Source organism: Triticum aestivum, chromosome 3B (genome assembly GCF_018294505.1).
Source record: "Triticum aestivum cultivar Chinese Spring chromosome 3B, IWGSC CS RefSeq v2.1, whole genome shotgun sequence".
Taxonomy (NCBI): Eukaryota; Viridiplantae; Streptophyta; class Magnoliopsida; order Poales; family Poaceae; genus Triticum; species Triticum aestivum.
In genome coordinates, this window is record NC_057801.1 from 144,952,004 (window position 1) to 144,961,824 (window position 9,821).

Here is a 9,821-nt window from a genome sequence, read left to right on the forward strand (position 1 = left end):
ATCTTGCACAGCCGTAATAGGGAGGCATGTCAGTGGATAGCTTGTCAGCTATGTCGGCAATTATGTCAGTACCAAGGACGAGGAACAAAGAGAAACCATTTTTCTGCTCGTTAAACAAGGCGAACCAATTGGCAAAGTACTCACCCATCGGTGGTTACCGGAATGTCATCAACAATAGTAACAGGGTCTTACAGACTGAGTGTTACAACAAGGTGCTTACCTAAGAAAGGAATTACCTCTGCTCAGTTAAGTCAGATTACAGGAAATGTTAAACAAAAGAATGCAAAGGAAAATGCGATTATCAGATTAAACAGAATGATGGAAAGGAAAATTGTGATTACACACAATTATTAGGAGTATATCCTTCCTATGGACAAGCAGAACATGGCATACAAGGTAGGAGAGCGAGTACCCAACCATTCAGATAAGAGACAAGGATTAATCAAGATGTTACCCATACAACAGTGTTTGGATAACTGACCAAGAAACATTTAGTATCGTGCCTCCAATGTTCTTTTTGATAGGCGGGGTATCATAGGCATGCTTCGAGGTAGCAATGATATGGTGTTTCAATCAAGGGCCGGACTTTGGATACACAAATGATCCATCAGGAGCAACTTATAAAATAAGTCTTATTATTTCCTCCAGGAAGAATGGTTATCTTTGCAAAAGAAATTATAATGATAGGTCCTCTAGCCATGGGAGGTGCTAGGCATGACATCATATTACAGGGTCATCAAAGGACTAACATCATAACTCCTGGAAAGTTGTCCCAACTGTCATATCTGACCGAGATTCAGATCCGATTGGTGTCATGATACCTCAGACTCAGGATGTCCAAGAAGAAAAGGTGCAACACAAATCGACGAAATGACATTGCAAGATTCTCGGGAAATGAACTATGGGAGCGAGTTCCGAAACACGAGTTCATCATCAAACCAAGGAGAGGATGAGGAGGTGACTGAGGAACTCAGCAACAATTCATCAAGATTTCTGACTAGATGGATTTCCACACTTATGTGAACAAGGGGATAACATTTGTCGGATCAAATGATATAACGATGTATGCTAGAGAAAAAACATACACTATTAAACATTGGCTGAAAGGTGCACCCGAAATATGGGCTTAGGTGGTACGATCAATGTTAGAATGGTGATTTGATAATCAATGGCCTAAGGATGTAATGTTGACCATTAACTCCAAAGCAATAGGGTTGGTAGAAGTGCGGAATCCAAACAACACCGTTCACCTGTTGGTATCCCGGTTAGAAACAACATGGGAACCAAGGAAGAATGGTGATGGTGAGAAGTATCATCATACCGAGAATTTCTAAGAGGTGGAGCAATCCCCACAACATTCTCGACATAAAAGACAGTAATACTCAAGGCGGGACACAACACTAGCTGGAGAGCAAGTTGCATTCATAATGTGGACAAGTTCGCGATGAAAGGAAGTCAAGGGTGTTGTCGATGATAATAAAAATCATCAAGGGCAAGGAGGGTATTTCTCATCATAAACACAGTTGACATCTTGGAAGAAGTCAAAGTGTTGAAGGTGATCCGACACATTTGCCGGGAGGTTTCAAGAGGATGCAATCAAACAACAACGGCAATAAGCAAGGAAATGACGAAGTGGCAAGTTATACGATCAATATATAAGATGCAAGCTCGAAACCAAAGTTGCTTTTCAAGACAAGCAACATGATGTTGAAAGCTCGACGTAAGTCGTGCTCACACACTGAAGAATGCGTGCACCAGAGAAGGACGAGGTAGCACAGTTAAAGATAGCAAGACCAGGATGCAGCTGATAGTCTAGGAATGACCAGATTGAGTTTAGAATTTCCTAGTAAAAATTACTAGAGGTATTTGATTCGTAGTGCAGAATAATTTCACTAGTCGGTGTCCTCGGTTGACAACAACCCAGAACCCGTAGAATGATTACGAAAAGGAAAGACATTACTTCAACAAAGTTAGTAATATATGGTACAATGGCAAGACATCTCCAAGATACCAGGGGGTAATACTCGAAGGTAGAACATGATAGAAGTAGAACCGTGTCATTGACCTATGACAGTAGATACTTCAACCTTGCCAAAAATAGACGAGGCACTGGAATGAATTCCCATCAGATATATCAGATCAGGACAGCATGGTCGGAGCCATAACTGTAAGGAATCAATTTCAAGAATACCGAAGGAATCATATAGCTGGATAATCATTTTGCAAGAAGCTTCTGAGATGGTCTACATCATTTTCATGGGCATGAACACAAAGTTCAAGGTCGACTGCCACTTCTTTAATGCACATCATTTCATTCACCTCTCGCTTTGATATAACTGTAGTGTTGGAATTTTATCTGGTAGAACACCGGAAGAGTATGACTTATGAAAACTTTCGGGTTCTCATGGATTAGGGGAACGCATAGGTTCAACCCATCGGGCATCTTAGTAACATATACCACAAGTTTCAAAAGTAAATACACAAGCTCGAAAGCAGAGCATGGTTGGCCAAGCAGAGGATACAATTTAGCAAAGGCATTATATACCCGTGGAAAGGCTCACAAGGTTATTGAATATGAAGGACGATGTCGGATGAAATCCAACAATGGATCGAGCGATCCACAACGGAGCTAATGTGAGTATCGGTACTCAATCAGAGGAAGAAAGAATGCATGAGCATCAGATTATAGAACATCTAAATAATTCGATGCTTCGATAACAAAGGAATTATGATTTCCAAAACAAGGGATCAGAAGCAGACGCTCTGATCAAGGATGGATAAGTTGGATAGACCAGAGGCACAATTCCAGAGCTAGCTCATGTTCAAAATGACGTCTGAGCCAGAAAGATAATTTAGAAGGGTCGATTGATGATTGTGTGCATTCGCACACATGTTGAATCAATAGGATCAAAATGACAGTGTCAAAAGATACTAGTGAATATTGCTAGTGATATGGGAGCATCCATAATGTAAACATACAAGTATTTGCAGAGCAATAGTTTGAAGAGGATGCTCAGAAGGTCGGATAGTATTTCAGAGTATCTTATGAATCATACGAACAACTAGGGATGAACGGATACTCAATAAGTGCGAGGAATTTTCAATAGAGGTATTCATGTGGTAAAGAACTGCAACATAGTAAGCTTAAAAGATTTTCGAAACAATGGAGAGCAATTTAAGGCATCTTGTAATAACAAGAGCAACTGAGGATGAAAGTATGAACGACAATTGTAGGTAGTTATCCATAAGGGTATATCGGTGGTACGGCATTGTAAAGTCGATGGGCACAAGGGTCTAGGAAAAACCTTGAAGAGTATCTTCGGAATCTTCTGGTGCAGCAAGCGATCATCTAGAGTGAGGGGCTCTCCAGGGGAAAGTATTTTCGAGAACCTAAAGTTAGTGTCGGAGTAATGGGCCACGGGTAGCCTCACCCGAGTCCCTGGATTTATCAAGACTTTGGGCCAGCTCCGCCTTGCTGCACCCCAAGTTGAAGCCCCGCCCTCCGGGGGCCGTCTAGCTCGATGGCCGGCCACCAGAGGGCGGCCATCCACCAGCAGACGGAATCACGAGCGGCCGGCTCCAGCCGGCCGGCCTCTATGGAAGACGGCATCTAGCAGGCGGCCACTGTGCACACTTAGAGTTTGTGCCCCCATCAAGAGGACGATACGGGGCGTGGCAATAGTGAAGCCCTCACCCCGAATCCTGGGGTTGGCGTGGCCACAGTGTCCCGTATGGACAGAGATCTCCGCACGGCGTAGCACTGTTGCCACTCTTCCCTGACATCACTCTGGGCAGGCGGAGCCCTGCTCCCCACGACGGCCTGTCGGTATGGCCCGCAGGCTGCGGGCCCTATCGGGCAGTGACATCCCAGAAGACGGCACACGCCGAACGGGACGGACCAGAGGAGGGTCGGCCTCTAGCAGGCGGCCGTCCCCTCTCTCGAGGCCCATACACCATTAACCTGATGAGACCATGTGTGGCTACAGTGATCTCCCACCAGGCGGCAGGGACTGTAGCCACACTGAGATGACCAAGCCAGCGTCATTAGCAGCATGGCTATAGTGAGTAGCCACCAACCAGACCAGCCAGCAGCGGGAGCGGCCTGTCGGCTCCGTACCAGACTGGTCGGCGGAGCCCACCAGGCGGCGGGCCCCAGTAGTCGATGGAGAAGCCGGAGGCCGGAGACGCTGACAGTCGGGCCCAGCAGCCGGCCAGATTACCATTATACCCCTGGGGGGTAGGCCTATATAAACCCCCCAGGGCACCCATGCAAAGGGTTCCCACCCCATTAGACCTAGCCACATTCCTAGGGCGGGAGAGAGCTAGGCTTGCCTTCTCCTTCCTCTAGCATACAGCTCAAGGAGCAACTTTGTATCACTTGTGCCTTTAGTGATCATGCGGAGACCCCACAGAGCAGGACTAGGGGTGTTATCTCCTAGGAGAGCCCCAAACATGGGTAAAGTACGCCGGCGTTCGTGTCTACACCTCATCCCACTTCCGGGCACCGGAGACGTTCTACTCGCTCCCACCATGATAAGCCATCCTTTGGCATATGTCGCACCCAACCCCTGACATTTGGCGCCCACCATGGGGCGAGGTGCACCGTCTCCCGGAGACCTGCTCTGGATAGGAACCTTGTTCCTTCCTGGCAAGCGAAGCCAGCCCAGCACGCCAGACGGCGTCAGCCTCGACGCCCTGCATGGCACGGAGATCGCCTGCGCGGCGAGATGCCTCCCCGACCTCGTCAGCGAGATTCACCTCTCCGACGAGTCGGCCTCCGACGCAGGCACCGGCTGCCCCGAGAGCCGCCTCGTCAGCCTCCTCAACCAGCTCCACGTCACCAGCGAGCCTGCTGTGGACCTGGAGTCTGTTGGCTCCACCGACCCGATGATCATCGACTCCGACACGGGGTCGCTTGAAGCGTTCCCCGCCAACATGGTGATCTACGACGAGCCGCCTCCTCGCGAGCACAGCGGTGGGAACACCGTCATAGAGGTGCTTGTCATCAAAAGTGGCGAGCGCTTGGCTGGAGATACTCGAGACCCACTCGAAGCGGCGCTGCGAGACCTGACGGTGCCCATCCTCGAAGACGCAGACACTGAGATGCTGGAGGCACGCCACGTCCAGCTTCTCGAGAGCGTTGGCCAGCTTCCCAGCATGCAGCGACTCTCGGACGCCTACCGGTGCGAGATGGACAGAGCGGTCGGCGGTACGCCGGCTCCTGGGGGGCCTAGCCACATTGGCCCTATCCGGCAGCGTGGCGGGACCATCACCAGCATGTTCAGGGTAGAACGCCCCGTCTACGCCACACCAGCAGAGAACATCCGGGTCGCCCAGGCGGTGATGGACGAACTAGACAAATACGAGGGGACGAGCGTCGCCACATGACGAAGCGAGTCCAGTAGCTCCTAGACGCGGCTGCGGCGCTGAAGAGCTCGCCCTGCGGAATGAGGAGCCGCCCCATCGCCAGGATCACGGCGCGACATCTCGGACACCGACTGACGGTGCCCGCGGAAGATGAGGCAATGAGCCGGCGGCGAGCCGAAGCCGGACGCGCCTTTCCATCGAGCATGACAAAGACGACCGCCCTCGAGCTGTGGAGCGCCGAGGCAATCCTCCGCCTCCTCCGCCTCGTGGGGCAAGACATACCACTCCGCCGCCTGTCACGCACCCGACACTCGACAACCGCCTTGGCCGCCGAGAGGGAGTCGGAGAGAACGACGCCTGCCATCGGATCGACCACCTCAACCGATCTCTGACGCTAGAAGAAGAAGACACACTGGGTCCGCCCTGTTTTGGCCCACGCATCCGGGATGAGCCCTTTCCCAAAGGGTTCACCCTCCCGCGAGATACGCCCAAGTACACCGACTCCGTGAAGCCGGAGGATTGGCTAGTCGACTACTCGACAGCCGTCAGCATAGCAAACGGCAACAAGCGTGTTGCCGTGAAGTATGTTCCACTCATGCTTCAGGGTACAGCCCGAATGCGGCTCAACAGCCTGAAGCCCCGCAGCATCAACAGCTGGGTTGATTTCACCGAGGCCTTCATCCGCAACTTCACCAGCATCTACAAGCGGCCTCCCAGGCTCCGACAGCTCTCCTTGTGCGTCCAAGGGCCCACAGAATCGACTCGCGACTACCTCACATGCTGGGCCGAGCTGCGCAACTCCTACGAAGGCATGCACGAGGTGCATGCACTCGAGTACTTCACCGTCGGGTGCCGAGAGGGAACCCTCCTCAAGCATTGACTCCTCTGTGACGAGCCAGAGACGCTCGACGAGCTGCTGATCATCGCCGACAAGCACGCCACGACCGACTCCTCCATGAAGGCGGAAATCCTAGTTGATGCATCCGGCAAGGTGGCACCTCAGGCCCCTCGGACTCCGGCTGGTGACACCAGTCGACGATAGCAACCAGGCGACAACAAGCGGAAGGCCACCCAACCGGCTTCCACCAGCCGGCAAGTGGCGACGATCGAGGATCAGCAGCCGGAAGGGCAACCGGCACCCAAGCGGCAGAAGGGAGGCAAGTCCAATTGGTTGCCCGCTTTCTCTTATGAGCAAACCTTAGATGTACCCTGCAAGTTCCATAGCGGCGCAAAGCCGTCCAACCACACCACTCGGAAGTGTCACTGGCTCACCAGAATCGCCAAGGGAGATGGACTCCTGCCTCCTCCGCCTGCCAGATCGCTGCCTCCTCAACCCCAGCAGCCAACGGCCCGACCAGTCGGCGCCATACAAGACGAGTACCCAGAGGAACATGGAGCTTATGTTGTGTTCACCAGTATGGCCGATGATAGACGCAACAGACGGCAGCAACAACAAGAAGTGCAAGCAGTTGCCTCCAACACTCCTGAATTCATGCATTGGTCAGAGAAGCCTATCAGTTGGAGCAGGGCCGACCACCCGGAAGTGATGGCTTCCCCAGGTTCATACGCCCTGGTCCTAGATGCTACCTTTGCAATGGAGAGGCGGGCAGCACACTTTTCCAGAGTCTTGATAGATGGCGGCAGCAGCATCAATATCCTATACCATGACACAATGGAGAAGTTGGGAATCAAGCAGAAGCAATTCATCCCCAGTCGGACTGTATTTCAAGGCATAGTCCCTGGCCTTTCCTGCTCACCAATTGGCAAGGCCCAAATTGATGTCCTCTTCGGAGACAAGAGTCATTTCTGCCGTGAGCCAGTTTGGTTTGAAGTGGTGGACCTCGAGAGCCCCTACCACGCACTGCTTGGCCGGCCAACTCTGGCCAAGTTCATGGCAGTCCCCCACTATGCTTACCTCAAGATGAAGATGCCGAGTACCAAGGGGTTCCTGACCATAGTCAGAGACTACAAGAAGTCAGTCGCTTGCGCCACAGATAGCAGCCGGCTGGCCGAGTCCCTCGTGATTGCAGTTGAGAAGCGACTCCTGGACCGGGTGGTGGAGTTGGCAGGCAAGAAGCCGGAAATGTCACACATCCCCAAGGAGTTGGAGGTTGTGGGCCGTTCAAGCCGGCCAAGGAAACAAAGAAGATACCCTTGGACCCGGGGCACCCGGAGAGGCACGCTGTCATAGGTGCAAACCTTGATAGCAAATAGGAAAGCTAGCTCGTCGATTTCCTCCCTGAGAATCGGGACATCTTCGCATGGTCTCCCAAAGACATGCCGGGTGTTCCAACGGATTTCACCGAGCACAAGTTACATGTCCGACCTGACGCCAAGCCAGTCAGGCAGCCCTTGCGCCGCCTGTCGGAAGAGAAGAGAAGAGTTGTCCGAGAAGAGATAGCCCGGCTTCTAGCAGCCGGATTCATCATGGAAGTGTTCTTTCCAGAGTGGCTGGCCAACCCAGTCCTAGTGTTGAAGAAGAATAAGCAGTGGCGCATGTGCATTGACTATACTAGCCTCAACAAAGCCTGCCCCAAAGATCCCTTTGCTCTGCCAAGGATTAATCAAGTGATAGACTCCACAGCCGGATGCGAGCTGTTGAGTTTTTTGGATGCATACTCAGGGTATCACCAGATAAAGCTAAACCCGGCCGACAGGCTGAAGACTGCCTTCATCACGCCATTCGGAGCCTTCTGCTACCTGACCATGACGTTCGGCTTGAGAAACGTCGGCGCCACGTTTCAACATTGCATGCAGAAGTGTCTCCTCAAGCAACTTGGCAGAAATGCCCATGTCTATGTGGATGATGTGGTGGTGAAGATGGAGAAGCGTGGCATGCTTCTAGAAGACCTCAAGGAAACCTTTGAGAATTTGCGCCGATTCCAGATCAAGCTCAACTCGGAGAAATGTGTCTTTTGAGTACCAGACGGCCAACTTCTTGGCTTTCTGGTCTCAGAGCGCGGCATAGAGTGCAACCCGATGAAGGTCAAGGCCATTGAGAAGATGGAGGTGCCCACCCGACTGCTGGACATGCAGAAGTTCACCGGCTGCCTGGCATCAATTAGCCGTTTCATCAGTCGGTTGGGCGAGAAGGCTCTTCCTCTGTACCAACTTATGAAGAAGACCACCTTTTTCAAGTGGAACGACAAGGCGGATGAAGCCTTCTCCCAGCTCAAGAAGTTGTTGGCAACCCCGCCTATCCTGGCAACTCCGACTAAGAAGGAGCCCATGGTCCTCTACATAGCTACCACCAGTCGGGTTGTCAGCATAGTCATTGTGGTAGAGCGCAAAGAGGAGGGCAAAGCATTGCCGGTCCAGAGACCGGTGTATTACTTGAGTGAAGTACTGTCCGTCTCCAAGCAAAACTACCCACAGTATCAGAAGATGTGCTATGGTGTGCACTTGCCGCCAAGAAGCTGAAGATTTACTTTCAAGAGCAGCCAATAACCGTTGTCTGCACGGCTTCGCTTGCTGAGATCCTCGGAAGCCGGGACGCTTCTGGCCGAGTGGCCAAGTGGGCTATTGATCTGGCCCCTTACACCATCTACTACCAGCCTCACACCGCCATCAAGTCGCAAGTGTTGGCCGACTTCCTCGTCGATTGGGTGGAGACCCAATACCTACCGCCAGCACCAGACTCCACCCATTGGTGGATGCATTTTGATGGTTCGAAGATGCGCACCGGTCTGGGAGCCGGCATCGTCCTCACCTCTCCCAAAGGCGACAAGCTCAAATATGTGTTGCAAGTCCATTTTGCCGCCTCCAACAGCGTAGCAGAATATTAGGCACTCATACACGGACTCCGGCTTGCCAAGGAACTTGGAATTCGCCGGATCATGTGCTATGGTGACTCCGACTTGGTGGTCCAGTAGTCGTCAGGTGACTGGAATGCCAAGGACGCGAATATGGCAAGCTACCGCTTCCTTGTGCGGCAACTCAGTGGGTACTTTGACGGGTGCGAGTTCCTTCACGTGCCAAGAAATGACAATGAGCAAGCAGATTCCTTCACGGATCGGCTCCACCCGACAGGCGATACTAGCCGGCGTCGCCTTACAGCGCCTCCTCAAGCCGTCTGTCAAGCCGTCTCCAGAGTCTGACTCCATCTTCGTGTCGGCCCCTCCTGAAGCAGTCGGATCCGACTTGAGGATACCATAAGCCGGCACGGGGACTTCGGCGGGTGGCCCGGGGACTGCAGCCGTCGCGCCCGGCCCGGGATCTCCAGAGCCCGGCCCGGGGATTGCAGCAGTCGGCCCGGGGACTTCTTCAAGACAGCAAGTGGCAGCCGACTCCAACCCGTCGCCTCCCAGCCCAACTGCTCTCGTACAAGTTGCTGTCATAGCAGTCAGGGAGATAGCAGCACCATCATGGGCTCAACCCATCCTCAAATTCCTTGTAAACAAAGAGCTGCCAGCCGACGAGACCCCGGCCCGACAAGTACAACGACGGGCGGCGGC